At 44.1% G+C, this 12,883-nt stretch overlaps 1 protein-coding gene across 12 annotated transcripts in view; it reads right to left on the bottom strand.

Moving 5' to 3' along the window:
* LOC308594114 (uncharacterized protein) overlaps nt 1–12,883 on the bottom strand; it is a 166,730-nt gene that overhangs the window by 58,385 nt on the left and 95,462 nt on the right. The gene's annotated exons all lie outside the window — the stretch shown is intronic.

The following is a 12,883-nucleotide window of genomic DNA, read 5'->3' as shown; positions in this document are numbered from 1 at the left end:
GAGGACGCAGGAATGAGTGTGTGCTGGTGAAACAAAACAATCCTTGTCTTAGTCTTGCACTTCTCTTCATTTTCCCTTTCCAGCCCACAGCTATTCCAGACAGAGGAGAGAAGGTAGATACTAGAGGTGGTCTTCAGTGCTAGTCCTACTCAGAGTAGATTCATTGGAGTTAATGGGCATGACTAATTAAGGTTCATGAATTTCAATGGGTCCACTCAGAGTAGGACTTAATTGAATAGAACCCTAGGTTCCTATCGCCCCACAATCAGACTGACCCACAGGAAAATTAGTTGCCGTCCACCCAGGCGCTCAACTCAAAATCCACAGGTATTCATCTTTCATTTCCACTGAAGCTCTCTTTGGATGCTGCTTGGTTATATCCCATTGGGAGATTGCTGTTTTACAGGATTGTTTCTAGGTCTGCGGTTTTAATGCTGCTTATTGCCATTGCCACAACATTGCAGAATAAGATTCCAACTTGCAATAAACCATTTCTGGATTCCTTCCAGCAGTGAGCAACAACAAAAGATGGAATGGGAGGAAAGAGCCAGTGCTGATCTGGCGGCAGCCAGTGGTCCCTCAGTGGCACTGATCTGACTAGTATTTCATGTAAGGATGAAATATGGCATTTCCAAAAATAACACTTAAGAACTCCCTTGGTGGCTGTTAAGAAGGCACAATAGAACTCTGCAGAGATCTGTCCATTCCCCCAACATAGGATATGTAGAGCCACATCTATATTTTTCATTCTAAATGTCCCCATGCCTGCTTACAGTTTAGTGCCACATACTGGTTCACTGCAATGCTAAATATCCAAATAACCGAGGAGGCAGCCAAAGGATTTAGCTAATCAGATCAATGTTTGCATGTAGGGAAATTCTCCATAATGATAGTCTGTACAATGGGAAAGGGCTAAATGCAATTACACAAGGGTTCAGGTCCAGAGCTGGTCAAGAAAGTAGGGGTGAGGATGAGATCATCTACACTAGTGGTTCTCAAACTATGCCCTTTGTGGGAGAGAATCTATGCCATTTAGTTGAAAGGTGGCCTACCATCCTTCACTGGATTCATTTCAATTGAAAATTAGGCTTCTTATGCATTTGAAGCTTCTGCCCCTCAAATTTTCATAAGTTACAGTGTTTGCTAAAATTTACCTCATGAGTATGAATGATACTCGAGCTGCAGAACCTTTCCAGAGACAATTTGTTTTTCTGATGCAAAATGTAATTGTGCGTAAAGTAGTTTTAGTTTGGTTGAATTTTATGAGAATGTAATGTTTTCATGGGATCAAAAATTCAAGTGCTTATGAAAACTCAAGCAGAACAGAACAGAGCAGAGATGTTATGATTTGGTGGTGCTGTTGTGGATGGGATTCATCAATCTGTCCACTTACTCTGCTTGCATAAAGGAAGATTTTCATAAAGGGCCTCTAAACTTAACCTTTCATAGCATGGCTTGAACACATAGGTGGCTGATGATATGCTTTAGTTATATACAAGATGCCACATGCGTAAAGAAAACCCTACATTAAAAAAATTACATCTTCATCAAGTCCTAGGAAGACTTTGGCAAAATGCCTAACCTCTACCTTAGCCTTGGTAATGAAATCAATATGTACTAATCAGGCCAGCCTGCCAAAAAAGGGCACTTCCTTGTCCTCCTCATCACTATTGAGAAAACAAAGCAAGACAAACAGATCTTCACTGAGCTTTAATTGTGAATAGAAATGCACCCTGAGATGGCAGTCTGGAATCACCCACCCAATTTACTGATGGGTAAATGCCTGAAAACAGGTTTGCCAATGAAACTAGTTTACTTACCCCAATCACTGACTATAAAAACAAGATGCTGGTAGCTCATAAACAGAAGTGTAAACCAGCAGGAAAGCAGAGTTTCTTCTTTACTTTAAGCACTGGAGTTGGCAAGGAGACAAATTGACACTGGGGAACGAAAGCAATTCCTGGTTCCTTTACAGTCCACCAATTTGTTAGCATTCAGTTCAGAAAGGATCAGACATGTTCAGGAGGTGCACGCATGGAAATCATCAAATGCAATAGGGCAAGTTAAGCTTGCTGCCATACGTGGGGATCTATGAACTGAGGCTTTGGGCTTTTATGATCTAGGAAAACTGATTGCGCAGAGAGCTTGTTCTGATTAGCAATTTGCTCAGCTATATCAAATATATAATGGTTCCTACATGCCTATGGAGAGTGCTAGTGAGTAATTCTAGTTTCTATGAAACAAACATATACAACCTTTATAGATGCCTGTTTGGGACCCTTTGGCTCAATACAGATGTGATGCTCTCTCTTGCTCTTCATCATAGTTAAGTGGCTAGAAGTGGATCATGGAAACATGTATAGTGGTACCTCAGGTTACAAACGCTTCGGGTTACAAACGTCAGGTTACAAACTCCACTAACCTGGAAGCAGTACCTCTGGTTGCGAACTTTGCCCCAGGATGAGAACAGAAATCGCGCACCAGCGGTGCGGTGGCAGCAGGAGGTCCAATTAGCGAAAGCGCGCTTCAGGTTAAGAATGGTTTCAGGTGAAGAACGGACCTCTGGAATGAATTAAGTTCATAATCCAAGGTACCACTGTACTCCCTCCCAAGCCCCTCTATCATACAAATTTCTCCCCCCTATCTTAACAGCATTAATTATGACAGAGCATTACATCTGCAGTAATAGCGACAAATGTTTTAGAATAATCAGGGTTAGTTTAACAGGGTCTGAGGCTTGTTTGGAATCTCTGTTAAAGCTGATCCTGGCTAAGGTGAATCCCTTACAATGCAGTGTTTCATCTGCACTGGCTCCAATCCTGCTCAGCAATGGCAAGAAAAGGGACAGTTTGCCTGGGCCCACTCCCAGTTTTGGAGCCATAGTCAAGAGTACAATAGTGGTGAATTGGGCTTTACATATTTATTTATTTATTTTATATTACTTTGATTTCCAGCGCAGTTTGCAACATACCTATGCAACAACATTTATGAAATTTGCAACAACTGCCCTGAGCTCCTTTGAGAAGACAGGTGGGATATAAATGCAATCAAATATACAGGCAGACAGATTTATTTATTCCTTCATAAAATTTATACACTGCTTGACTGAGGATGACTGCAATGCGTTATATGTAGGGCTGCCCCTGAAGACAGTTTGGAAACTTCAACTAGTGCAGAATTCAGCGGCCAGGTTGCTCACCAGAGCAAGACGGTTTGAGCATATTGCACTGATCCTGGTCCAGCTGCACTGGCTACTGATTAGCTTCCGGGTCCAATTCAAAGTGCTAGTTTTGACCTATAGAACCTTAAATGGCTCAGGACCGCAATACCTCAAGGACCACCTCTTTCCATATGTACCACCTGGACCCTGAGGTCATCTTCTGAGGCCCTCCTTCATGTGCCTTCTCCTTGAGAGGTCCGGAGGGTGGCAACACGAGAATGGGCCTTCTCTGCAGTGGGTCCCCGTCTGTGGAATGCTCTCCCCAGAGAAGATCACATGGAGCCTTCATTATACACCTTTAGGCACCAGGCAAAAATGTTCCTTTTTAACCAGGCCTTTCGCTGACCTAATCAGCATCCTATACCCTTTAAAATGTGGATCTTTTTTGGGTGGAGTGTTATTGGATTATTGTTTTTATTTTGATTTTATATATTGTAATCTTTCTTGTGAACCTCCCTGAGACCTCTGGGCATAGGGCGGTATATAAATTTAATAAATGAATGAATGAATGAGGATTGAGGTTTTTTGTTTTGTTTTTGTTTTGCAGAAACCACCTCCAAGTAGTTTACAAAAAAAGATAGATGTTAAAAGGAGCAACTGTAATGAAGCACGTAAAATTTACAAGCTTGGGAAAACAATAACCTGGCCCCTAAAAAAATATTGGCACCAGCCTCCCTTGGGACAGAATTCCACAAGGCAAGTAGAATACTTGTGGAGGCTCCCTGGTCCCTTGCCACTCACACGCCTCATTCGGTGGCATTGGCAGGAACACTCAGAGGAGAGCACCTGACGACAATCTTTATGTACAGGGAGGCTGATGTGAGGTACCAAGTCACGTTAGGATTTTAAATAAATGTTTCAAACATATTGGGCTTTTTTTTAAAAAAAAGGTGGCTGGGGCAGGAGGAGAAGTAATATAATACACCGGACCATTATTAACAGAGTGACCGGATAATATTTACACTTTGGAAGCTCTGGTCTTTAATGCACTAATTAAAACTCTTTTCAAAGTTTTGAAGCGGAAAGGGAAATGAAAAGAAAGCTCCTTGTTTCTGAGTGTGTCAGGGATCAAAGTCCTCTTTTCTAAATATAAAACTGTTATTCCCACTTACCCAGTGCAGGTTCCAGTAACAGCAGCTGGAAGAGTCGTGGCAGATCTGCATCTCTGAGCACCTCCACATCAACGCCATCTCCCATCACCTCTACTTGGCTCTTGTTTGCATCAGCCTCCACCATCGGTGCCCTCCAGATGTTTGAATTCAGCTCCAAAACATATATTCTATATTTAGAGTGAAGGGCACCATGATGGCGAAGCCTGGTTTGCATTAACACCAGCTCAGGGTAGCCCTGACTAGCCTCAGAGTGAGGGTGGGTCATACCCTGTGGGTTGAAGGGGAAGTGGGGGGTGGGGGTGGTAAGAGAGCCAGGTTTCCAGGGATCTGCCTGGATTAATTTTATAGGATACTCAGTTTCCCAGCAGCCTCCAGTGCCCACAATCATTTTTCTCCTCCCGCCTCCACAGTCACCTCATTGCAACGTCAAAGTATCCTTCTCACCTTTTTGCTTTTTCATCTTTCCTATTAAGGCACAGCAACCTTGTTGCAAGCATGCTTGCTCTTATAACTGTATTGATACTCTAGTCTGCTGCTTCCTATGAACTCTGGCCCTGATCTAGGACAATGCACAGCCGCTGCAATGCACCTGAAGGATCCTCTCACCTCACCTAAGAGATGGTAAGCACTCAGATACTGGCAGAAGGAAGAACAGGGTGGGCCCTCCAGGCCAAGCCCTGTTTAAGGTCTGGTCTGAGGAAGAGAGAGGTGCAGGGGCCTTGTAGCAGCCCATCAGCTGTTAGCTGTAGACTTAGCAGCTCCACAGGTCACCTTGTTGCATAACCACCCAAAGACAACAAAAATCTGCTTCAAATCCCACATCAAGTCTCTAGGGAGACAGTCAGCACACTAGCAGAGCCCAGACTCAGCTCTCTGGCTTCATCTGCACTTATACATTTAAAGCAGTACCATACCACTTTAAACAGTAATGGCTTCTCCCTCAAAGAATCATGGGAACTGTAGTTTGTTAAGGGTGCTGAGAGTTAGTCAGGAGACTAATAGTCCTCTTGCAAAGTTGCAATTTCCAGAGATCCCTGGAGGAAGAGAGACTGACTGCTAAAACTGAGAACTGTAACTCTATGAGGGGAATAGGGGTATCTTAACAACTCTCAGCACCTTTAACAAACTACAATTCCAGGCCTAGATAGTTCAGCTGGTTAGAGTGTGGTGCTGATAATGCCAAAGCTGCAGGTACAATCCCCATATGGGACAGCTGCATATTCCTGCATTGCAGGGGGTTGAACTAAATGATCCTCAGGGTCCCTTCCAACTCTACAGTTCTATGAAATGGCTTTCTATGAAACAGATTTTTGGGGGGAAGCTATGGCTGCTTCAGGGGGTATGATAGTACCTTGCAATTGGGGGCTTCTCTTTCTCACCCAAATTGCAGACTGATGTTATTTCTGCACAAAAATATCTTGCTCCGTCTGGCTAGAAGGGGAACTCTGGATGAGTCATCTCATAGACAGACAGACAGACAGACAGGGTAATCCAAGCCCCTAGCGAGCAGCAGAGTTCAAAGTACAACTTTCCCACTAAGAAAGGTACGCAGATGCCACTGCCTTATTATAGCATAGCCTCATTTTGCTTCCAGACTGATAGGTACTCAACCGCCCAAATGTGCTTTCAGAGGGAATGTTTGAGTACATGGCTGAAAATTTGTGATGCAACTGGCTGGAAAAATCAAAGCAATGCATAAATCACTGAAACAACAGGAGAAAGGAGGAGGAAACAGAAAGAAATAATGAGTTGTCCTGAGGACAAAAACTTGTCTTCCGTCAGTGGAGTGCACCCAGCTACAGCCATGCTGACTTATGAATCTCTAGGCAGAATAAGCTTTATTTTCAACCTCTCCTCCAGTTTCCTGAGATCTAGAAACTTGCATTTTAATTTTGAAAATGAAATTCAAGAGTTTTGAAATTCAGATTTCAAAAATAAACCCACCCACCCCCAGTAATTTCCATGAGAGGACACCAGGACTGCCCCCCCCCCCAAGGCTGTGATGGCCTTGTAGTTATCTAAAAAATTCCTGGATATTGTACTGAAACCCAGGATGCTTTGAGGGCTTTGTTTATGGAAGAGGAGGCTTTGATCGCCTTTGAGAGTGTTTGCCTCCTGCTTTGTTTGACTAACTGAACTTTAAGGTATTTTCAGAGCCCAAACATCTGACCCTTGTGAAACTTGCCCAGTTCTATCAGCTGTGCTTGGCTCAGTGGGGGTCCCTCTCCCTACATTAAAGTGCTTTGTGGTTCTTTGAAGACAGGCATCTCTGTCAAAAGAAAGCCAGTTCCATTGTATTGTTCGCAGGAACCACAGTGCCTCAGCCTCATACATTGCTCAGCTAAGTAGCTTTTTTTCCTCCTTTCCTTTCCAATCCAATCCTCTCCTTCCCCTTTCTCCTCTCTTTAAAGCAGCAGCAACAGCAGCAGCAGCCAGCATGCTTGAAAGTTCTGCGGTTTAGTTTGGAGTTCATTCATCCCTACAGAGAGAACTTGTTCTGCCAACCTCTACATACATGTCAGCCTAAATAGCAACAGATGTACTGTACCTTGGATGTATAAAATTTTCATAAAATATAACAAATGCTGTTTTTCCACTTGGGATGAGTCATTAACCATATGCTTGCGATATTGCTGCTTTTTGCTTCCCTTTCCTTTTCCGTAATGCAAAAGTCTAACGCAGACAGTATGGACTAAATTCTGCACAGGGAGAGGGCTCTTGCAAGAGGAAAAGGGGGAGAACCCTTCCACTTTCTCCACTGCTTAGCAAAACCTTAGCCCACATTCCCATCCCCAACAGGAAAAGGGAGAGGTAACATAGGGGTTCCCAGAATCGGGGCAGTCTCTGGTCACAGCTGGCTACAAGAGTGATGTCCATAAAAAAAACTCTCAATCCATGGTTATGACACCACATCGCTCCCTGAGGACTTGGGGTATCTTTATTATGACTGAGCATTCATCTCCGACACCCTACTGAGGACGTCTCCAGACTGTCTCTGTTTTGCAGGAAGGATTTCAGCACCTACTGGATATTGAAGTTATTGCTTTTTATTGTTATTTATTAAATTTGTATACCGCCCTTCAACCACCACAAGGTGGTTCACGGCATAAAAATACAAAATGAGAACACAAAATAATAAATCGAAAACAGACCACCTCCCACAAACAAAATTTAAAAGCCATAGAACGTTAATTAGCCAAAGACCTGGTAATAAGAGCAGAGTGGTTCACCATGAAGCTGCATGCTGCCCCCGAGGTCATTTTTGGCAGCCCTAGACAACATACCGGACTTCTTAAAATGGTTTGAGTAGCTGACTTTTTTTCCTGTTGTTGCTGTGAGGCACCCGCGAAAACAAACAGCAAAGGTACTTGTCCTGTCTCCCTCAGCCTGAATGAGGCCAAACAGCCAGCCTCAGCACCCAATCTCACCTGAGGCTGGGGTGTGTGGGGGTGGGGTGGGTGGGTGGGTGGGTGGGTGGGTGGGTGTAAAAGTGTGACCCACTTGTTCTGAGAGGTTGGACGGCCCTAGATTAGATGAAACTTTCCAATGCATTTCCGCCATCACTTTCCTTATCACAAAAAGACTTCCCGGTCAACTATAATTGCGTGTCTTGAATTTGCCAGTATTCCACCCAAAAGGGCCACAGTCCAGAAGCAATCTAAGCCTAGCTGCTTCATCTGGTATGCTGAGACACAGGCTGGATCCAGCCAGGCCACACCAACAATTCTCCATTCCTGCTCTAGGTATGCCTCTGAGGACCAGTCGCTGGGAGACAACAACCGGTGAGGGGTATCGTCTGCATGACCTGTTTCCTAGGGGCATCTGGTTAGTTGCTGTGAGGAACAGGATGCTGGACTTGATGGGCCTTTGGTCTGACCCAGAACCCAGCCCCTTCCCTTGCAAAAGCCCCTCTCAGCAAATGAGTGCTTTTATGCAAAGTGTGCTCAGGGCTCCCCCACCCCTCGATTTTGTGCTTCGATAGGTACTGTGGCTGTGCCTCAGGCGAACGCACCTGAGCGTTCCCACTGAGACAGCACACCTCTACGTGGCTGTCAATATGAACCATCTCAGCATCAATCCGCTTGACTTGTTACCTTTAAAGCAGAGTCTTTAATTAAAATGCTTTGAGGTAATTAGGCATTTGAAGGGTAGTTGCCTGTGTTATTCTGAGAAGGCAATAGGTGTCAAGGATACGTTTCAGCACTTCGTTTTGCAAAAGTAATTCCTCCAGAATCCTTTATCATCAGACAGAAAACATAATTTACCCATGTATTTCCTGACTTGACTACAACACAGTTTTAGGGCCCAAATCAGTTCATACATGATTGTGGGTGGTGGGTAAGGGTGGAGCAGAAGGCCCCCTCCAAGTAGGAAGGGAAGACAGGAAAGTCTTGTGGCGCAAGCAGAACTCCATTTGTATCACTCAGGATCCAAGGTGATGGCAGCAGACATGGATGGCCTTCATTTCAGACCAATTTATTGCACAGTAAACTGGTGTGTTGTGAAAGAGGACCAGGTGGGGCTGTTTGGTATGAAACATATGGTGGTTCATTTACTGGTATGTGAGGAGTTTCAACGAGCAACACACTCACTAGACTCTGTCTCCATTTTCCACTAGCTGCCGGGAAGAGGCTGCTCTTTTCCACATGGGCAATCCGCATAGTAGGCTGATGTCAAACCAGTCATAGAATTATAGAGCTGGAACAGACCACAAGGATCATCTAGTCTAACCCCCTGCAATGCAGGAATCTTTTGCCTAACATGGGGCTTGAACCCATGACCCAAAGATGAAGAGTCTCATTCAAACACCTGCTTTGACACAAACAAAATAGAATCATAGGCTGGAGACAGCTTTTAAGGCCATTTTGTCCATGCGTGAGGAACCTCAGTCCAAGGGGCTGTATGTGGCCCTCCAAGCCTCTCTTTATGGCCCTCATGACTCTCATGAAGCCACACAACCTTCCTAAGCCACATCCATTACTGGCCCTGTTATGAACCCTCCTTGCGTGCTTTTGCCTGAATGGAAAAGGTCTATGAATGCTAATAACGCTTTCTGCTTGTCTGGATTTAGAACTTAAAGGGGGGGTGAGTCTCATGTACAAAGGTAACGTTTACATTTGTTGCCCACTGGCACACAGCTCTCAGAAGGTTGCCCTTGGGCTGACAAAGGTTTCCCAGTCCTGAGCTAGTCCAGTCCTCTGCTCAGTACAGCAAATGCAGAGCTGGAGCATCACCAACAAACAGGTGTCCTACCTGTGCTTGAAACCCACCGTGAGGAACTGGCTCCTACCACACACACACACACACACACACACACACTGCTGCCACCACCCTCCTTGGTGATAAGTTCCATTGTCAATCTGCTCTTACCATTAAGAAGTTTCTCCTAATGTTCAACTGAAATCTACCCTCTTGAATTATGCAAGCTGATGTGCAGCACGTTTCGGCCACCATTCATGAATATGAATTATTGTCAGCGATGGAATTATTCTGCTATTGAAGAGGCTGAAAAGTTCATTGTTGCCTGCCTTAGTTTCTGCATTTGTTTTTATGAGTCTTGCACTGAGTGATTATCACTCTGACAATGAAGAACAAACTGTCATGGTCCCTTGCTGCCTGCAGCTTTTAATTTAAGCAGACAGCTAGGAACTTAGGATTCACAGCTTAAACAGATGGAAAGGCTCAAGCGAAGAGGTGCCGCTTGCAGCTTCTTCTAAACGTGGCCCGTCTTAAGCTGAAACATATTTTTGTATGGAGAGGATTCCTGGAGGTGTTAGCTTGACTGTCTAGTGAGCTTCACTCTTGGGTAAAAGGCTTCCAGATTACCAGAAGACCAGAAGGGCTAGGTGTACATTTTGTTTTACTGCTCAGCCTCCTTCACAAAGACATAACACTTCCATGCAATCTCTACCTCAGTTCCACTTCTAGAGGCATCGTCAAACAAACAGCTCTTTTCTCCACACAGAGAGCCAGGTCTAAGAGGTGAACCACCTGGTCTATTGATCTGTCTGGACAACGATAAAAAGGATGATGTATTTATCAAGGTAAAGGTAAAGGTAAAGGGACCCCTGACCATTAGGTCCAGTCGTGGCCGACTCTGGGGTTGCAGCGCTCATCTCGCTTTATTGGCCGAGGGAGCCGGCGTACAGCTTCCAGGTCATGTGGCCAGCATGACTAAGCCGCTTCTGGTGAAGATAAATTACTAGACCATGTGGTACCCTCCTGATGTTCATCTCTGACCATTGGCCATGCCAACTAGTGCCAATGGGAGTTGTTGTCCACCACACCTGCAGGACACCATGTTGATTATCTCTCTGCTAGGCAGATGGACAAATCCACCTGATGTCCAGGAAGCAAACAGGGACAGTTGTAAATAGATGAGGCACATCTGAAAACCTGGGATTCTCAAGAGCTTCTTCCATAGCTACTTGGAGTGGTGGGCTTGTCCACTTTACATCTCCTTTCACATATCCTAGGCTAAAACTAAGCACAGAAAATTCTGTTGATCTTCTGCACTGTCCCACTTTCTTCTTCTTCTGTGTCAAATTCTAGTCTTCTCTGTAAAGTTACGGTCTAAGGTTATCAGGTGAAGTCTGTATAATTGGACATCCTAACTCTGAAATTTATGCACAGAACATTATATGACCTTAGGAAAAATGGTTTGTTTGTTTACTGTTTTAATGTGCTGAACTTGGTGCCAATGTAATTGTTTCAAAATGAATGTGCATTTGTTGAACTCATCTTGCGTACAGTTCAAATGGGTGACTAATCTTTTTTTTGTACACTTTCACACCACACTTGCACACACCTAGGACATACACACACAGTCCCTCCATATCTCATCCATACTTATCAAATGATCCATCTGATAACTGAGGAGGTTACTTGCACCAGGGAGCTGGGCTGACAGAGACATTTAAACCTCTCCACCTATTGCAGCACTGTGTGTGGGTTTCTTTTCTATTTTGGCAGTGACACTCTAATCTATGGAGTCACAGGGGAGGGGGAACAAAAAAAAAACAACAACTCTGTACACAGTGTGCTTGCTGGATTCTTATATTAACACCAGTTTTACCATTAAGCAGCCTTGCCTATCCCTAGCTCAGTTATGGGGAATCTATTGGACTTCAGTTCCCATCAGCCTCAGCCAGCAAAGGCCAGGGATTATTGGAGAAGTCCAACAACATTTTCTAGAGGGACATATTTTTCCCTTCCTGCTGTATGCCTATTTCTTAAGATCTTCTCCTGATGATGAACTTCACTAGGTGCCTCCTGGAGGTACACCATTAACATAGCCTTTTCAGCCTGGCCACGAAATGCCATAAGAGATTCTCCTTGTGGCAACATTACAACCTTTCAGGTGCCCAGAGAAAATGTAAGTAGGCATATTCTTGTAAATTATTGTTATGTTTGCTTTTATCTGTTATTTTACTGTTGTTTCTACTAAGATACAAATTCTTGTACACCATCATGAAATCCCAAATGGAATGAAGGAGTGAAATATATGAATGTTTTAAATAAATAGTGGGGTACGACATTCAGAGTGCAAGAGGCACGATGTTTGGGAAACTGGTAAGAAACGTATTTCAGTTTCTCTACAGCACTGAATGCAAGGGCTGTGCTAAAGCTGCCCCATAAAACAAGTATTTGGCACGTATTGCCAATGGGCTGCCATGCAGCTATTGGAAATGTTCCAAGTGTTAGTGTTGTAAGCAACACCAGCAAAGCGATATTGGATCCCCAGCAGTTGTCATGCAAAATTATTCTCAATCCATTTCATTCTCATGAGTACCATTGTCCTCCACCTCACCTTCACAAGAGGCAGGGGCAGAAGGATGACAAACAAAGCTCTTTTCTGACAGAGGAAGACTTCTTAAGAGAAGGAGAGATGTCAGAACAACACAACCTGGCTGAAATAATGTTCAGGCGAGCAAGAACACCACAAAGCACTAAGAAGCAGAGAAACCTTGTTGAGAATGCCACAGACATTAAAACACATACAGGCAGCAGGGGGAGGGCAGGCTATGTGTGTTTGGCAGGGAAGGTAGACCTGCAAGTCCCTTTCACTCTGGGCTCGGCATCAGCTTAAATTCAAACCAGGCGTGAGGAATATGAGTCTTTGTGAGAGCTGTTGTCCATACTGTGCTGAACAGAAAGGAAACCTGAGCTGGTCTAGGGCCTGGCCTGAGAGCTTTGAAGTGATTTCTCTTGGTAAGGAAATCATTTCCTTTGTCTGTGCATGTTCAGAAAAAATGCCTCATCAAAGAAATGGTTCCCACCAGGCAATTCACATTGTAATTACTTTACACAAAAGAGTGCATGTTTTCTATTCCTGGAAATGGGGGGAGGGCATCAAAATACGTCGTACATATTACAAGCACAAACTGGCTCACTTAATAGGTTGCAGTAAGTTTGGGGTTAGACTAAATGGGTTTGGGGGTCCTCTCCAAATCTGTGATTTTATATCTTCTGTTAAATGGGATTTCTGCAAAGAAAGGGGGACTGCTAAAAAAAACAGTCAAACCACTTTCTTTGTTAAGTAAATGACCCT

Source organism: Podarcis bocagei (assembly GCF_964188305.1).
Source record: "Podarcis bocagei genome assembly, chromosome: 8".
NCBI lineage: Eukaryota > Metazoa > Chordata > Lepidosauria > Squamata > Lacertidae > Podarcis > Podarcis bocagei.
This window is presented reverse-complemented; position numbering and strand designations above follow the sequence as displayed.